The 14,308-nt window shown below is 39.5% G+C and overlaps 1 protein-coding gene across 1 annotated transcript in view; it reads left to right on the top strand.

Annotated features, from left to right (window-relative positions):
* The window catches only part of SNTB2 (syntrophin beta 2), a 117,465-nt gene that overhangs the window by 54,080 nt on the left and 49,077 nt on the right, over window positions 1–14,308 (top strand). The gene's annotated exons all lie outside the window — the stretch shown is intronic.

Raw genomic sequence — 14,308 nt, 5'->3', positions numbered from 1 at the left:
CTCCTCTATTTCTCTCTCTCTCTCTCTACCTGCCTCTCTGCCTACTTGAGATCTCTGTCAAATAAATAAATAAATAATCTTTTTTTTTTTTTTTTTTTTAAAGATTTTATTTATTTATTTGACAGACAGAGATCACAAGTAGGCAGAGAGGCAGGCAGAGAGAGAGAGAGAGAGAGGGAAGCAGGCTCCCTGCTGAGCAAAGAGCCCGATGCGGGGCTCGATCCCAGGACCCTGAGATCATGACCTGAGCCGAAGGCAGCGGCTTAACCCACTGAGCCACCCAGGTGCCCCAATAAATAATCTTTTAAAGAATCATTAGAAAAATAAAAGAGGAAGGTGATATGATTATATGATTGAAGATTGTGCTACTTTATCTTTTACTTAGACGTCTTCTAGAACTCACTAACCTTGGCCTTCATTAAAATTTGGGGCTGCATTTTCTGTAGCATCCATGCTAAATGCTAGGGACATCTGGTGCATGATCACATTTGAAATAGGTCTTCAGAACCAATTGGAGAGGGCAGTTTAGGTTATTAGAATCGTATCACACCTTGCTCTTCAGTAAGACGGCCAGTCTCCTGAGACATGGTGTACTATACAAGGAGAAGTTTTAGAAGATTGAGACTATTGGGACGCCTGGGTGGCTCAGTTGGTTGGACGACTGCCTTCAGCTCAGGTCATGATCCTGGAGTCCTGGGATCGAGTCCCGCATTGGGCTCCCAGCTCCATGGGGAGTCTGCTTCTCTCTCTGACCTTCTCCTCACTCATGCTCTCTCTCACTGTCTCTCTCTCAAATAAATAAATAAAATATTAAAAAAAAAAAGAAGAAGATTGAGACTATTGCAGATTCTTAATCTTAATACTGGAATAAGTAATTTATTTCTCATGTTACTTGAATTACTAAAATTTGTAGATAATTTGCTTTTTATAAAATATAAATTGGAACAGGTTCAAGGTTATTTCTATATCACTTTTACTTGCATTCCATTGTGCTTTCTGGAGAAAAAGAGAAACAGTGGAATTACCAGCACCTGGCAAAATTGTGCATAACTTCAGTTATGTCCACAGGAATGTGAACATCTATCCTATATGTCTTAACAGAAAAAGTGTTCAGAACCCATTAGCTAATTAGATAGAAGTTAGGATGATGGGCTTTGTAACTCTGGCCAAGTTATTTGTTTTCTGTAAGTCTTGGTTTCCTGCTATCTAAAATGAAAACTTATGTGCAGATTAAATAAGAAGATGATTATAAAATTGGCACAGTAAGCTTTTAGTATACTATTATTATAGGTGCCATTTGTGTCCTATGACCTTAAATAAGTTCCTTAATTTCTCTGTCCTGTTTTCTCTGTCTATAAAATGGACATAATAGTGCTTGCTCAACTAGTCTTTTAGAACTACTTCAAGGATAAATAAGATAACATCTATAAAATCACTTGGAACTCTTTGATCCTTAAATTTATCTCAACTCTTTCTCAGGAAGATGTCATGACAAGTAACACAGCTGCAACATTTAAAGCCATGGAAAAAAACAGTCCATTGTAGGAACAGTAAAAATAAGTTTTGTTAGGACATCTGTGAGCAAAACATTTATCAAGTTGCAGTTTTATGTAACCATATTTCTATTTGAAAATTTTAATCTTCAACATAGTCTCTGGTAAAACCCAGAGCAAGAACTAAGCCTAGATGTTTCCTAATGTGGAAAATGGCTTTGTTCTTTAAGCCCTTGGTAGGCATGTGGTTTCCCAACATTCTTTACTTTTTTCCTAATATTTTACTGTGCATAATCTTTCAACATAAAGCAGGGTCAAAGAATCCTATGTTCAATACTCTTTTCCCACCACCTAGATTCTACCATTAATATTTTACTATACTTTCTTTAGCACAGATGACCCATCTATCCATCTGTTATTCCATTTTAATTTTTCTTGATACTTTTCAAAGTGAATTGTAAATTCACTTTGTGAATACTTAAGCATAATTTCTAAATACTTAAGCATGCATATAAGTAAGTAGTTCAGTGTTTCATTTTTTTTTCTTTTAAGAAAATATTTACATATAATAAAATGCACAAATCATAAACTTGGACAAATGCATACAATTATATAACCTGAGCCTATCAAGGCGTAGTATATTACCTTCACCTTGGAAAGTTTTCTTGTGCCCTTTCTCACTCAGTTCCTTCTCCCATCTTCAAAGGCTACTACTGTTCTGACTTTCTACTATAGATTAGTTTTAACTATTCTGAAATTTTGTATAAATGCAATCATATGTACTCTTTTGTGGTAGAATTCTTTTACTCAGTGTGAGGTTTTTGAGGATTTGTTTATCTTGTTGCATATATTTATTGCTGAATGATGTCGTGTTATCTGAATAAATCACTATTCCGTTCTCTGTTTTCCCATTGATGGGAGCTACTTCCAGTTTAGAGTTAATGAAGTTACTATGAATATTTTTGTACAACCCTTTGTAGGCTTACATTTTCATTTTTCTAGGGTAAATTCTTTTTTTTTTTTTTAAGATTTTATTTATTTATCAGAGAGAGAGGGAGAGAGCGAGCACAGGCAGACAGAATGGCAGACAGAGGCAGAGGGAGAAGCAGGCTCCCTGCCGAGCAAGGAGCCCGATGTGGGACTCGATCCCAGGACGCTGGGATCATGACCTGAGCTGAAGGCAGCTGCTTAACCAACTGAGCCACCCAGGCGTCCCTTCTTCGGTAAATTCTTAAGTGTAGAATTGCTGGATCAAATAATTTAGTTTTCTGGGGTGCCTGGGTGACACAGTGGGTTAAGCGTCCAACTCTTAGTTTTAGCCCAGGTCATGATCTCAGGGTCATGGGATTGAGCCCCTTGTCAGGCTCCGTGCTCAACAGGAATCTGCTGGAGATTCTCTCTTTCCATCTCCCCCAACACTGGCTCTCTCTCTCAAATAAATAAATCTTTTTTTTTTTTTTTTTAAAGATTTATTTGTTTATTTGACAGACAGAAATCACAAGGAGGCAGAGAGGCAGGCAGAGAGAGAGGAGGAAGCAGGCTCCCCACTGAGCAGAGAGCCCAATGCCGGGCTCAATCCCAGGACCCTGGATCATGACCTGAGCCTAAGGCAGAGGCTTTAACCCACTGAGCCACCCAGGTGCCCCAATAAATAAATCTTTTTTAAAAAAAGTTTAGTTTTCTAAATGTTAGTCTTTTTTCCCAAAGTGATTGTGCCATTTAAATGAATGCTGTTACTAATAAATTAAATATACCAGCAGTATATGAGAGATTGCGTTGTTCTGCATCTCACCAACATTGGTGCTATCAGTCTTTTTAATACTAACTATTCCAATGGTGTGTAGTAGAATCTCTTTGTGAATCATCCTTCATCTCAATATAAAGGTTTCACTTTCTTTTTTTTTTTTTTTAAAGATTTTATTTATTTATTTGTCATAGAGAGAGAAGCGAGAGCAAGCACAGGCAGACAGAGTGGCAGGCAGAGGCAGAGGGAGAAGCAGGCTCCCCGCCAAGCAAGGAGCCTGATGTGGGACTCGATCCCAGGACGCTGGGATCATGACCTGAGCCGAAGGCAGCCGCTTAACAAACTGAACCACCCAGGCGTCCCAAGGTTTCACTTTCTAAACCAAAATTTACTTGACATGAGAGGGAAACATCTTTTTTTTCTGTTTTACTACTTTGGTTTAGTTTCAGTGACTGGAGCTGAAAAAAAGTGCTGACCATCAGTATGAGTAAGTAAGGAGGAGGAAGAAGTTTGTTCTCTTCCTCCAGCTTGAGATCTCAAGACCTCACTAGGTCTTTTGCTAGTTATAAACAGTTCATTGTGGGAAATGGAAGCTAAGTAAATAATGATGAAGTCCAGGGAACATGAGTCCATTCCTTCCCAAACAGTACTGTAGGCAGTGTGTTTAGTAATAACAAGGTGTTCTTAAATGCTGCTTTCCAGAAATATTTGCTGTTAGCTTGAACTGGTTCAGGAAGTCTTAGTCGTCTTCACGTTGGCTATTTTCCATGTAAAAGGTAAATTTTGGCTTCATGACATATAAAACAGTACGATTATTATTAAATTAAACATATAAGTTAAGTCAAAGACTACTAAAAGGAGAAATAAGCAGGCTAGACTTACAGAATCCTATGTTCCAGTGTACCTAAACATTGATTTGATTCATCTGATCAAAATGTACTTGCATTTCTCAGGAAATCCTCAGTGGTTTGATTAGAGGCCAAAACTCTTCACACTGTAGCTGTCTCCTCCTCTCTCCTGTGAGCCCAAACAATTACTGGCAGACTGCCTTCAAATTTTTATTACCAGAGTTTTCCTTTGAGTTTTTCTTTTAAAATAGCAGTAGACCTTCTGAAATGCTTTGTCCCCTTTATCGAGATTTTGGGGCTCCTTCTCCAAAGGCAAAGTCTTCTGGAGCCTAGAATCATCAGTCCTGTTTTGGAGTTTCTTTTCAGTTTCTTTTAAGTTAGTTTTTGATTTCACAGTCCTTCTTAAGAAACACCTAAATTTCTCTTTTCATGAAAAATTGGTGCTCCTGCCTTGTGAACTAATTTGCTGTCGGTTTTCATCTTTTTCCAGCTTAGTAGTCCCAGTATCTTACCCTGTTTAATCAGGTTTAGTTTCATTTTGTAACAGATTTACTTTCCATTCTTCTACTTATTGATAACTAGGATCCCTGACATCAGGATTTTCAGAGTCTAGACTGTGTCAACGGAGTCTGAGAGACTGTCCCAGAAACAGTATGAAGTGTAAAGGCTTTTTCGGAAGGTGGAACGTTTTGTGCCTAGGGAAGGATGAACAGATTCCTATCTTTAGTACTAAGTAGGTCAGTAGGAGGAGTGAAAAAAATTTCTCATCATGGTTTTGCGACTGAACTTTTTAGCATATGTTTAAAGGATGTTATGCTGGTTACAGTGCCAAAGCAGCCAGGTGGAAATAAATAGCCCAAACAACTAGCCTGATGGTGGGGACTGAAGTAGGGATATCACTGGCTCTTCTGCTCAGTTTAGTGGATGAGAGTGGGTATGAATCTTTCGCTGGGTTGAGGGTGGGGCAGTCACTGGCTGCAGGGTGTGGGGAATGCTGGAACAGACTTGCAGCCAGCTTCTTTATTTTAGCTCTGTGCTTTACTCCCACTCCCAGAGGTTAACTGGTGCCTCTAATTCCCCATCTGCTTCAGGATTCTGCAACACAGATGTACTGGGATTTTACTCCCCACTTTTCTTAGGTCTGCTAAGTCATTTAACTCCTCTGTCTGCTTGCCACCTTCCAAAATTCTGTTGTAGTTGCTTTTCTCCTGTTCTCTATTGTAGAATTATGCTCTTTGATTCTCTATTGTAGAATTATGCTCTTGAAAGTCCTCTTTAAGGGCACCTGGCTGCTGGTTCAGTTGGTGGATCTTGATCTCAGGGTTGTAAGTTTGAGCACCACATTCCGGGCGGAAATTACTTAAAATCAAATCAGTCAAGGGACACCTGGGTGGCTCATTCAGTTAATCATCTACTTTTGGGTCAGTTCATGATCCCAGGGTCCTGGGATTGAGTCCTGCATCAGGCTCCTTGCTTAGCTGGGATCCTGCTTCTCCCTTTATCTGCTGCCCTCCCACTTGTGCTCTCTCGCTCTCTCTGACAAATAAATAAATAAAATCTTAAAAATCAAATCAGGGGCATCTGGGTGGCTCCGTGGGTTAAAGCCTCTGCCTTTAGCTCAGGTCATGATCCCAGGGTCCTGGAATCAAGCCCTGCAGACGGCTCTTTGCTCAGCAGGGAGCCTGCTTCCCCCTCTCTCTCTGCCTGCCTTTCTGCCTACTTGTATGTCTGTCTGTCAAATAAATAAACAAATTCTTTTTAAAAAAATCAATCAACCAATCCCCTTTAAAGTTTGTGATGACTTCTCAGATACAACAGCAAAAGCATGTTATGTAAGAGAAAAAATTGATAAAAATAAAAGTTGAGCTTCATGAAAATTACAAACTTCTGGTCTGTAAAAGACACTATATAATAGGGTCTCCAGGAAAACAACCAGTAGGAGAGATGGATAGATGAATGAATGGATGGATGGGTGGATGGATAGAGAGTTAGATTATAGGAATGGGCATTGGCCATTATGAAGGCCAATCCCATGATCTGCTTTCTTTTTTTTTTTTTTTTTAAAGATTTTATTTATTTATTTGACAGAGAGATCACAAGTCGGCAGAGAGTCAGGCAGAGAGAGAGAGAGAGAAGCAGGCTCCCGCTGAGCAAAGAGCCTGATGCGGGGCTCGATCCCAGGACACTGAGATCATGACCTGAGCTGAAGGCAGTGGCTTAATCCACTGAGCCACCCAGGTGCCCTTCATGATCTGCTTTCTATAAACTGGAGAACCAGGAAAGCCAGTGGTATAATACAGTCTGAGTTCCAAGGCCCAAGAACCAAAAGTGCTAGTATGCAAGAGCAACTCAAGCAAAGAGCAGATTGACCCTTCTTCTACCAGTTGAAATGTTATATTCATGCTGAGCAGATTGGATGATGCCCACTTGAACTGGAAAAGGACGTTTTCTTTATTCAGTCTTTTGATAATGCTAATTTCCTCTAGAAAACCCCTCACAGACAAACCCAAAAATACTGTTTTGCCAGGTATCTAGGCAAAGAATTTTTAAAACTCAACAGTAACAAGCCAACCCAATTAAAAATGGGAAACAGATCTGAACAGCCACCTCAGCAAAGAAGAAATACAAATGGCAAATAAGAATATGAAAAGTGCTCAACTTACATATCACTAGGGAATTGCAAATTAAAACAATGAAATTCCGGGAGGCCTGGGTGGCTCAGTTGGTTGGATAACTGCCTTCGGCTCAGGTCATGATCCTGGAGTCCCGGGATCGAGTCCCGCATCGGACTCCTAGCTCCATGGGGAGTCTGCTTCTCTCTCTGACCTTCTCCTCGTTCATGCTCTCTCTCACTGTCTCTCTCTCAAGTAAATAAATAAAATCTTTAAAAAAAAAAAATAAAACAATGAAATTCCATTGTATGCATATTAGAATGGCCAAAATCCAAAACACTGACAGGACCAAATGCTGGAGAGGAATGCAGAGCAACAGGAACTCTTATTCATTGTTGGTGGGAATGAAGAACAGTACAGCATCTTTGGAAGATAACTTGGCAGTTTCTTACAAAGCTTAACATAGTCTTACCATATGACCTAGCACTATGCTTCTTGGTATTTAGCCGTAAGGAGTTGAAAACTTATGTTCACACAAAGACCTGCACACAAATGTTTATAGAAGCTTTATTCATAATTGCCAAAACTTGAAAGCAGCCAAGAAGTCTTTCAGTAGGTGAATGAATAAAAAACTGGTACATCCAGACAATGAAATACTATTCATTAATAAAAAGAAAGGAGCTCTCACTCAGAAAACATGACATATAGAGTACTCACAAAAGAAATTGAGGAAGACACAAAGAAACGGGAAAACGTTCCATGCTTATGGATTGGAAGAACAAATATTATTAAAATATCTATGCTACTTAGAGCGATCTACGCATTCAATCCGGTCCCTATCAAAATACCGCAACTTTTTTCACAGAACTGGAACAAATAATCCTAAAATTTGTATGGAACCAGAAAAGACCCTGGGCAGCCCAAGGAATGTTGAAAAAGAAAACCAAAACTGGTGGCATCACAATTCCGGACTTCATGCTCTATTACAAAGCTGTCATCATTAAGACAGGCACAAAAACAGATACACAGATCAATGGAACAGAATAGAGAACCCAGAATTGGACCCTCAACTCTATGGTCAACTCATTTTTGACAAAGCAGGAAAGAATATACAATGGAAAAAAGTCTCTTCAACAAATGGTATTGGGAAAATTGGGCAGCCACATGCAGAAGAATGAAACTGGACTATTTCCTTATACCACACACGAAAATAGACTTAAAATAAATGAAAGACCTCAGTATGAGACAGGAATCCACCAAAATCGTGAAGGAGAACACAGGCAGCAACCTCTTCGACCTCAGCAGCAGTAACCTTCCTAGACATGTCTCTAAAGCAAGGGAAACAAAGGCAAAAATGAATTATTGGGACTTCATCAAGAAAAAAGTTTTGCACAGCAAAGCAAACAGTCAACAAAACCAAAAGATACCCAACAGAATGGAAGAAGATATTTGCAAGTGACATATCAGATAAAGAGCTAGACCCAAAATTTACAAAGAACTTAGCAAACTTAACACCCCAAGAACAAATAATCCAGTCAAGAAATGGGCAGAAGACATGAACAGACATTTCTGCAAAGAAGACATCCAAAGGGCCAACAGACACATGAAAAAGTGTTCAACATCAGCAGCAAGGAAATACAAATCAAAACCACAATGAGATACCACCTCACACCAGTGAGAATGGCTAAAATTATCAAGTCAGGAAATAACAGTTGTTGGCGAGGATGCAGGGAAAGGGGAACTCTCATCCACTGTCAGTGGGAATGCAAGCTGGTGCAGCCATGCTGGAAAACAGTATAGAGGCTCCTCAAAAAGGTGAAAATAGAGCTACCCTACGACCCATCAATTGCACTACTGGGTGTTTACCCCAAAGATACAAATGTAGTGATCTGAAGGGGCATATGCACCCAGTGTTTATAATAGCAATGTCCAAAATAGCCAAACTGTGGAAACAGCCCAGATGTCCATTGACAGAAGAATATATAAAGAAGATACGGTATACACATACACACACAATGGAATATTATGCAGCCATCGAGAAAAGAAATTTTGCCATTTCCAACAATGTGTGTGGAACTAGAGGGTATTATGTAAGCATAATAAGTCAATCAGAGAAAGACAATTATCATATGATCTCGCTGATATGTGGAATTTAAGAAACAAGGCAGAGGATCATAGGGAAAGAGAGGGAAAAAGTGAAACAAGATGAAACCAGAGAGGGAGACAACCATAAGAGACTCTTTTTTTTTTTTTTTTAAGATTTCATTTATTTATTTGAGGGAGAGACCGTGAGAGAGAGCATGAGCGAGGAGAAGTTCAGAGAGAGAAGCAGACTTCCCATGGAGCTGGGAGCCCAATGTGGGACTTGATCCCGAGACTCCAGGATCATGACCTGAGCGGAAGGCAGTCGTCCAACCAACTGAGCCACCTAGGCGTCCCCAAAAGAGACTTTTAATCATAGGAAACAAACTGAGGGTTGCTGGAGGGGAGAAGAGTGGAGGGATGGGATAAATGGGTGATGGACATTGGGGAGGATATGTGTTGTAATGAGCTCTGGGTATTATATAAGACTGAAGAATCACAGACCTGTACCTCTGAAATCAATAATACATTATAGGTTAATTAATTGAATTTAAATTTTTTTTAAATTTTTAAAAGATTTTATTTATTTATTTAACAGAGATATCACAAATTTGACAGAGATATCACAAATAGTCAGAGAGGCAAGCAGAGAGAGGGGGAAGCAGGCTCCCTGCTGAGCAGAGAGCCCTATGTGGGGGTCAATCCCAGGACTCTGAGACCATGACCCGAGCGAAAGGCAGAGGTTTAACCCTCTGCGCCACCCAGGTGCCCCTAAATTTAAATTTAAAAGATAATAAATAGTAGATCTTTAAAAAAAAAAAAAAGAAGAAGAAGAAGAAGAAGGAAAAGAACTGAGCTCTGAAGCTACAGAAGACACGGAGGAAACTTAAAAGCATATTGCTAAGCCAGTCTCAAAAAGTGACATGCTGTGTGATTCCATGGAGACAGGAAAATGATTAGTGGTTGCCAGGCATCAGGGCCAGGGCCTGAGTGATGGGGAAATCAATAGGTGGAGCACGGAGGATTTTTAGAGCAGTGAAATTATGATTCTGTAGAGTACAGTAATGGTAAATATATGGCATACATTTGTCAAAACTCAGAATATACAACACAAAGAGTGAACTGGGATTTTAGTTAATAGTGTTGTATTAGTATTGGCTGGCTCATCAGTTGTAACAAATGGACCACACCAGTGCAAGATGTTAATAATAGGGTGTATTATGGAGGGACAGCGTGGGGTGTTTGGAGGTTCTCTCTACTTCTTACTCAATTTTTTTATGTAAACCTAATACTGGTAAAAGAGTCTATTAAGTTTTTTAAAATCCCCTTTAAGTGTTTTTAGTGGGATTTCAGAAAGAAGTAGATGAAATGTGTGTACTCAATTGCTGTGTTATATAGGAAGTTCTAGAAATAGTGGAAATACTTTTTCTTTTAAGATTAGTATAAATAGGGGCGCCTGGGTGGCTCAGTGGGTTAAGCCACTGCCTTTGGCTCAGGTCATGATCTCAGGGTCCTGGGATCGAGTCCCGCATCGGGCTCTCTGCTCGGCGGGGAGCCTGCTTCCCCCTCTCTCTCTCTGCCTGTCTCTCCGTCTACTTGTGATTTCTCTCTGTCAAATAAATAAATAAAATCTTAAAAAAAAAAAAAAGATTAGTATAAATAATAGGGGCACCTGGGTGGCTTAGTTGGCTGGGTAACTGCCTTCAGTTCAGGTCATTGGTCCTACATCAGGCGCCCCCTGCTCTTCGGGGAGACTGCTTCTCCTTCTCCCTCTGCCTGCTATTCCCTCTGCTCGTGCTCTTTTTCTGTCAAATAAATAAATAAAATCTTATTTAAAAATAAATAAATAATTTTTAAAAGATATAGTATATTCAGTATAAATAATAGAGAAACAACAACTTGCTTTAGGTTTGTATTCACACATTAATAATCTAGCATCGAATTTTACAGGTAACTACTTGTCATTAAGTAACTTTAAAATCAGTTTGGATACTTTAATGATTATTTGAGCAGTTGCTCTGAATAATATAATTCTTAACTCATCAAAAGAATTAGCACAGAAGTGATTCTGCCTTTTAGTGCAATATTTTATTGTTATTGAGTATAATGTACCATTTTAAATCTTCCCATAACAAATGAATAGCTATTTTTCTTCTAGAGAATATAGCCAATTTTTTAGCCAACCGATATCCTAAGGATCATGACAGCAACCGTTGATGTAGTGAAAAATAACATAAAAAAAATAGTATGGGGGCGCCTGGGTGGCTCAGTGGGTTAAGCCTCTGCCTTTGGCTCAGGTCATGATCTCAGGGTTCTGGGTTTGAGCCCCGCATCGGGCTCTCTGTTTGGCAGGGAGCCTGCTTCCTCCTCTTTCTCTCTGCATGCCTCTCTGCCTACCTGTAATCTCTGTCTGTCAAATAAATAAATAAAATCTTTAAAAAAAAAAAAAAAGAAGAGTATGATAAATTAGACAAATTAGAAGTTAATATGAATATTAAGTGATCTGTTTATCTTTCTCTTTCTACCTTTGTTGGGCTTTTAGGATGGAGAAATTCCTCCTGTGTAGGAGTCTGTCCTATTGGTGAACTCTGTGTAGTTTCATTCTTGGGTCCAATTAAATTTCCCCAGGCCATATCTCTTCCTACCGTAATCCATCTTACATCCCAACATAAGATTATTTCCAATTTATATTACAACTTATATTTGTGGTAAAATACACATAACATAAAATTTACCATCTTAGCCATTTTTAAGTGTATAGCTAAGTAGTATTAAGTATATTTGTACAACAATCTCAAGAAATTTTTCATCTTGCAAAACTAAAACTCTGTACCCATTAAACAACTCCCCATTCCCCTGTCCTCCCAACCCTTGGCAACTGCCACTCTAGTTTTTGTTTCTATGAGTTTGAATACTCTACCTACTTCATATAAGTTGACTCATACAATATTGCTCCTTTAGTGACTGGCTTGTTTCACTTACCATGATGTCTTCAAAGTTCATCCATGTTGTAGCATGTGTCAGAATTTCCTTCCTTTTTAAGGCTGCATAATATTCAATTCTTTGTATAATACCACAGTTTGTTTATCCATTCCATCAGTGGACATTTAGGTGGTTTTTTACCTTTTCTTTTAGAGGGGCCAGAGAGGGAGAGAAAGAATATTAAACAAATTTCGCACCCTTCACAGAAGAACAAAACAAAAGCAAATAGCTCAAATTGCTTACGACTTGCTCTCTAAAGACTTTTTTCAGGGATTGCTGGGTAGCTCAGTTTGTTGGATGGCTGCCTTCTGCTCGGGTCTTGACTCCAGGGTCCTGGAGTCAAGTCCCATATTGGGCTCCTTGCTCACCCTCTGCCTGTTCTGCCTGCTGCCCCCCTGCTTATGCTCTCTCTCTCTCTCTCTCTCACTCTCTGACAATTGATAAATAAAATCTTTAAAAATATAAATAAAATAAAATAAAACATTTTTTCTAGCTAAGATGGGCTTCAGACTATTCCCAGATCTTATTTTATGTTGTGACTATTTTCTAGAATTTCTTGGCCTTTTGGCTATTTCCCTAGAACTTTGAAGGCATTTAAAACATGGATAGACTGGTGGCTAGCCTTTCAGGTAGCTAGGTGACTAATTCAAGTGGGATGGCAGGTGACTAGATAGGTGAGTTGATAAGTATCAGAAGTGTTTATAACCTGTTTCACAGCATGACATTACCTGGGTAAGTGTGCCTCGAGGTGGAGAGGCTTCCCTTGCAGTCCTGCTTTGCTCCTACCATCTTGCCTCCTTTAGACAAGAACTTCATAGTAGTTATTACAGTCCTTTCTTTATAGGAGCACTTTTTGTAACTGGTAATTATATTAATTGTTGAATTTCTGCCTTCCCCATTGGACAGTAGGTCCAGTGAGGATATAGACTATTTTTTTTCTATCTCCACTGTATCTCCAATGTCAGTGTCTCACTGGAGCTGGCATATAGTAGACGCACAGTAAATGATTACTTAAGAAAGGATAGATTGACCAGAGCTGAAATGACGATGCATATTTGCCATACTAATATGGTAAATTGAAATACTCGAAATCTTAAAGGGCTTAGACAAGTGCCAAAAGAAAGGTGTGCAGGCTTCAAGGCCAGCACACTAGTATCCATGTAACCTGCGTATCTTTGGCAGGTGCTGCAGGTGCCCATGACAGTGTGTCAAGGCAGCAAAATCTCTCCTCAGAAAGATGAAAAAATAAAACGATATGTACCTGGTCAGTGGCAGTTTGTCAGTTTCTAGCCAACCATGAGAAACACTCCTAAGAATTTTATCTTTTTTCCTTTTTGAAAAACACATATGTTCACTGTTAGAACACAGAAGTGTATGTATGTTATTCACTTATTTTTGAGTTCTTTTTAAATTTTTTTTTTAAGATTTTATTTATTTATTTGACAGACAGAGATCACAGTAGACAGAGAGGCAGGCAAAGAGAGAGAGAGAGAGGGAAGCGGGCTCCCCGCTGAGCAGAGAGCCCGATGCGGGACTCGATCCCAGGACCCTGAGATCATGACCTGAGCCGAAGGCAGCGGCTTAACCCACTGAGCCACCCAGGTGCCCTATTTTTGAGTTCTTAAACTCATCTTCGCAAAAACTTTGACCGAAACAGCAAACAGCACCCAGTAAATCGCTTTCTAAAATTTGTTTAGTGTACTTGTAAAGAAAGTTAGCAAATTCCTAAAGGTGACTTTTGAAGTTTAGATTGTTCTCAGTGGAGCATTAACAAATAACAGTCACAGAGCTGAAGATTTCTTAAGTCTTTTCCTACTATGACTCAGTGGATGATTTAATCACATAATGTTACACAGGCCATAAAAAACAAGTTTCAGGGGCGCCTGGGTGGCTCAGTGGGTTAAGCCGCTGCCTTCGGCTCGGGTCGTGATCCCAGGGTCCTGGGATCGAGCCCCACATCGGGCTCTCTGCTCAGCAGGGAGCCTGCTTCCCTCTCTCTCTCTGCCTGCCTCTCCATCTACTTGTGGTTTCTCTCTGTCAAATAAATAAATAAAATCTTTAAAAAAAAAAAAAAAAAAAACAAGTTTCAGAGTTTCATAAAGAGTCATATTCTTCACGGGGCACCTGGGTGGCTCAGTGGATTAAGCCGCTGCCTTCGGCTTAGGTCATGATCTCAGGGTCCTGGGATCGAGCCCCACATCGGGCTCTCTGCTCAGCAGGGAGCCTGCTTCCCTCTCTCTGCCTGCCTCTCTGTCTACTGTGATCTCTCTCTGTTAAATAAATAAATAAAATCTTAAAAAAAAAAAAAGAGTCATATTCTTCAATTATTTTCTCTTTTCTTTATCCCACTTGGTGGAAATTTCAGTTCATTATTTGGCAGTTACATTTATTTACCTAGCAATACCTTATACCCGAATTTTCTAAGTACTTAAGAAAGTATCAGTTCCTTCTTTACAATGTGCCTATGACATTCAACAAGCACGCTTTCCATTTCTTTGACATGGAAATTAAAGCAAAGTGAGGCGTTTTACTATAGACCATACAATA

Source organism: Mustela lutreola, chromosome 16 (genome assembly GCF_030435805.1).
Source record: "Mustela lutreola isolate mMusLut2 chromosome 16, mMusLut2.pri, whole genome shotgun sequence".
Taxonomy (NCBI): Eukaryota; Metazoa; Chordata; class Mammalia; order Carnivora; family Mustelidae; genus Mustela; species Mustela lutreola.
Note: the sequence above shows the minus strand (reverse complement) of the source record. Positions and strands in the feature narration are given on the sequence as shown.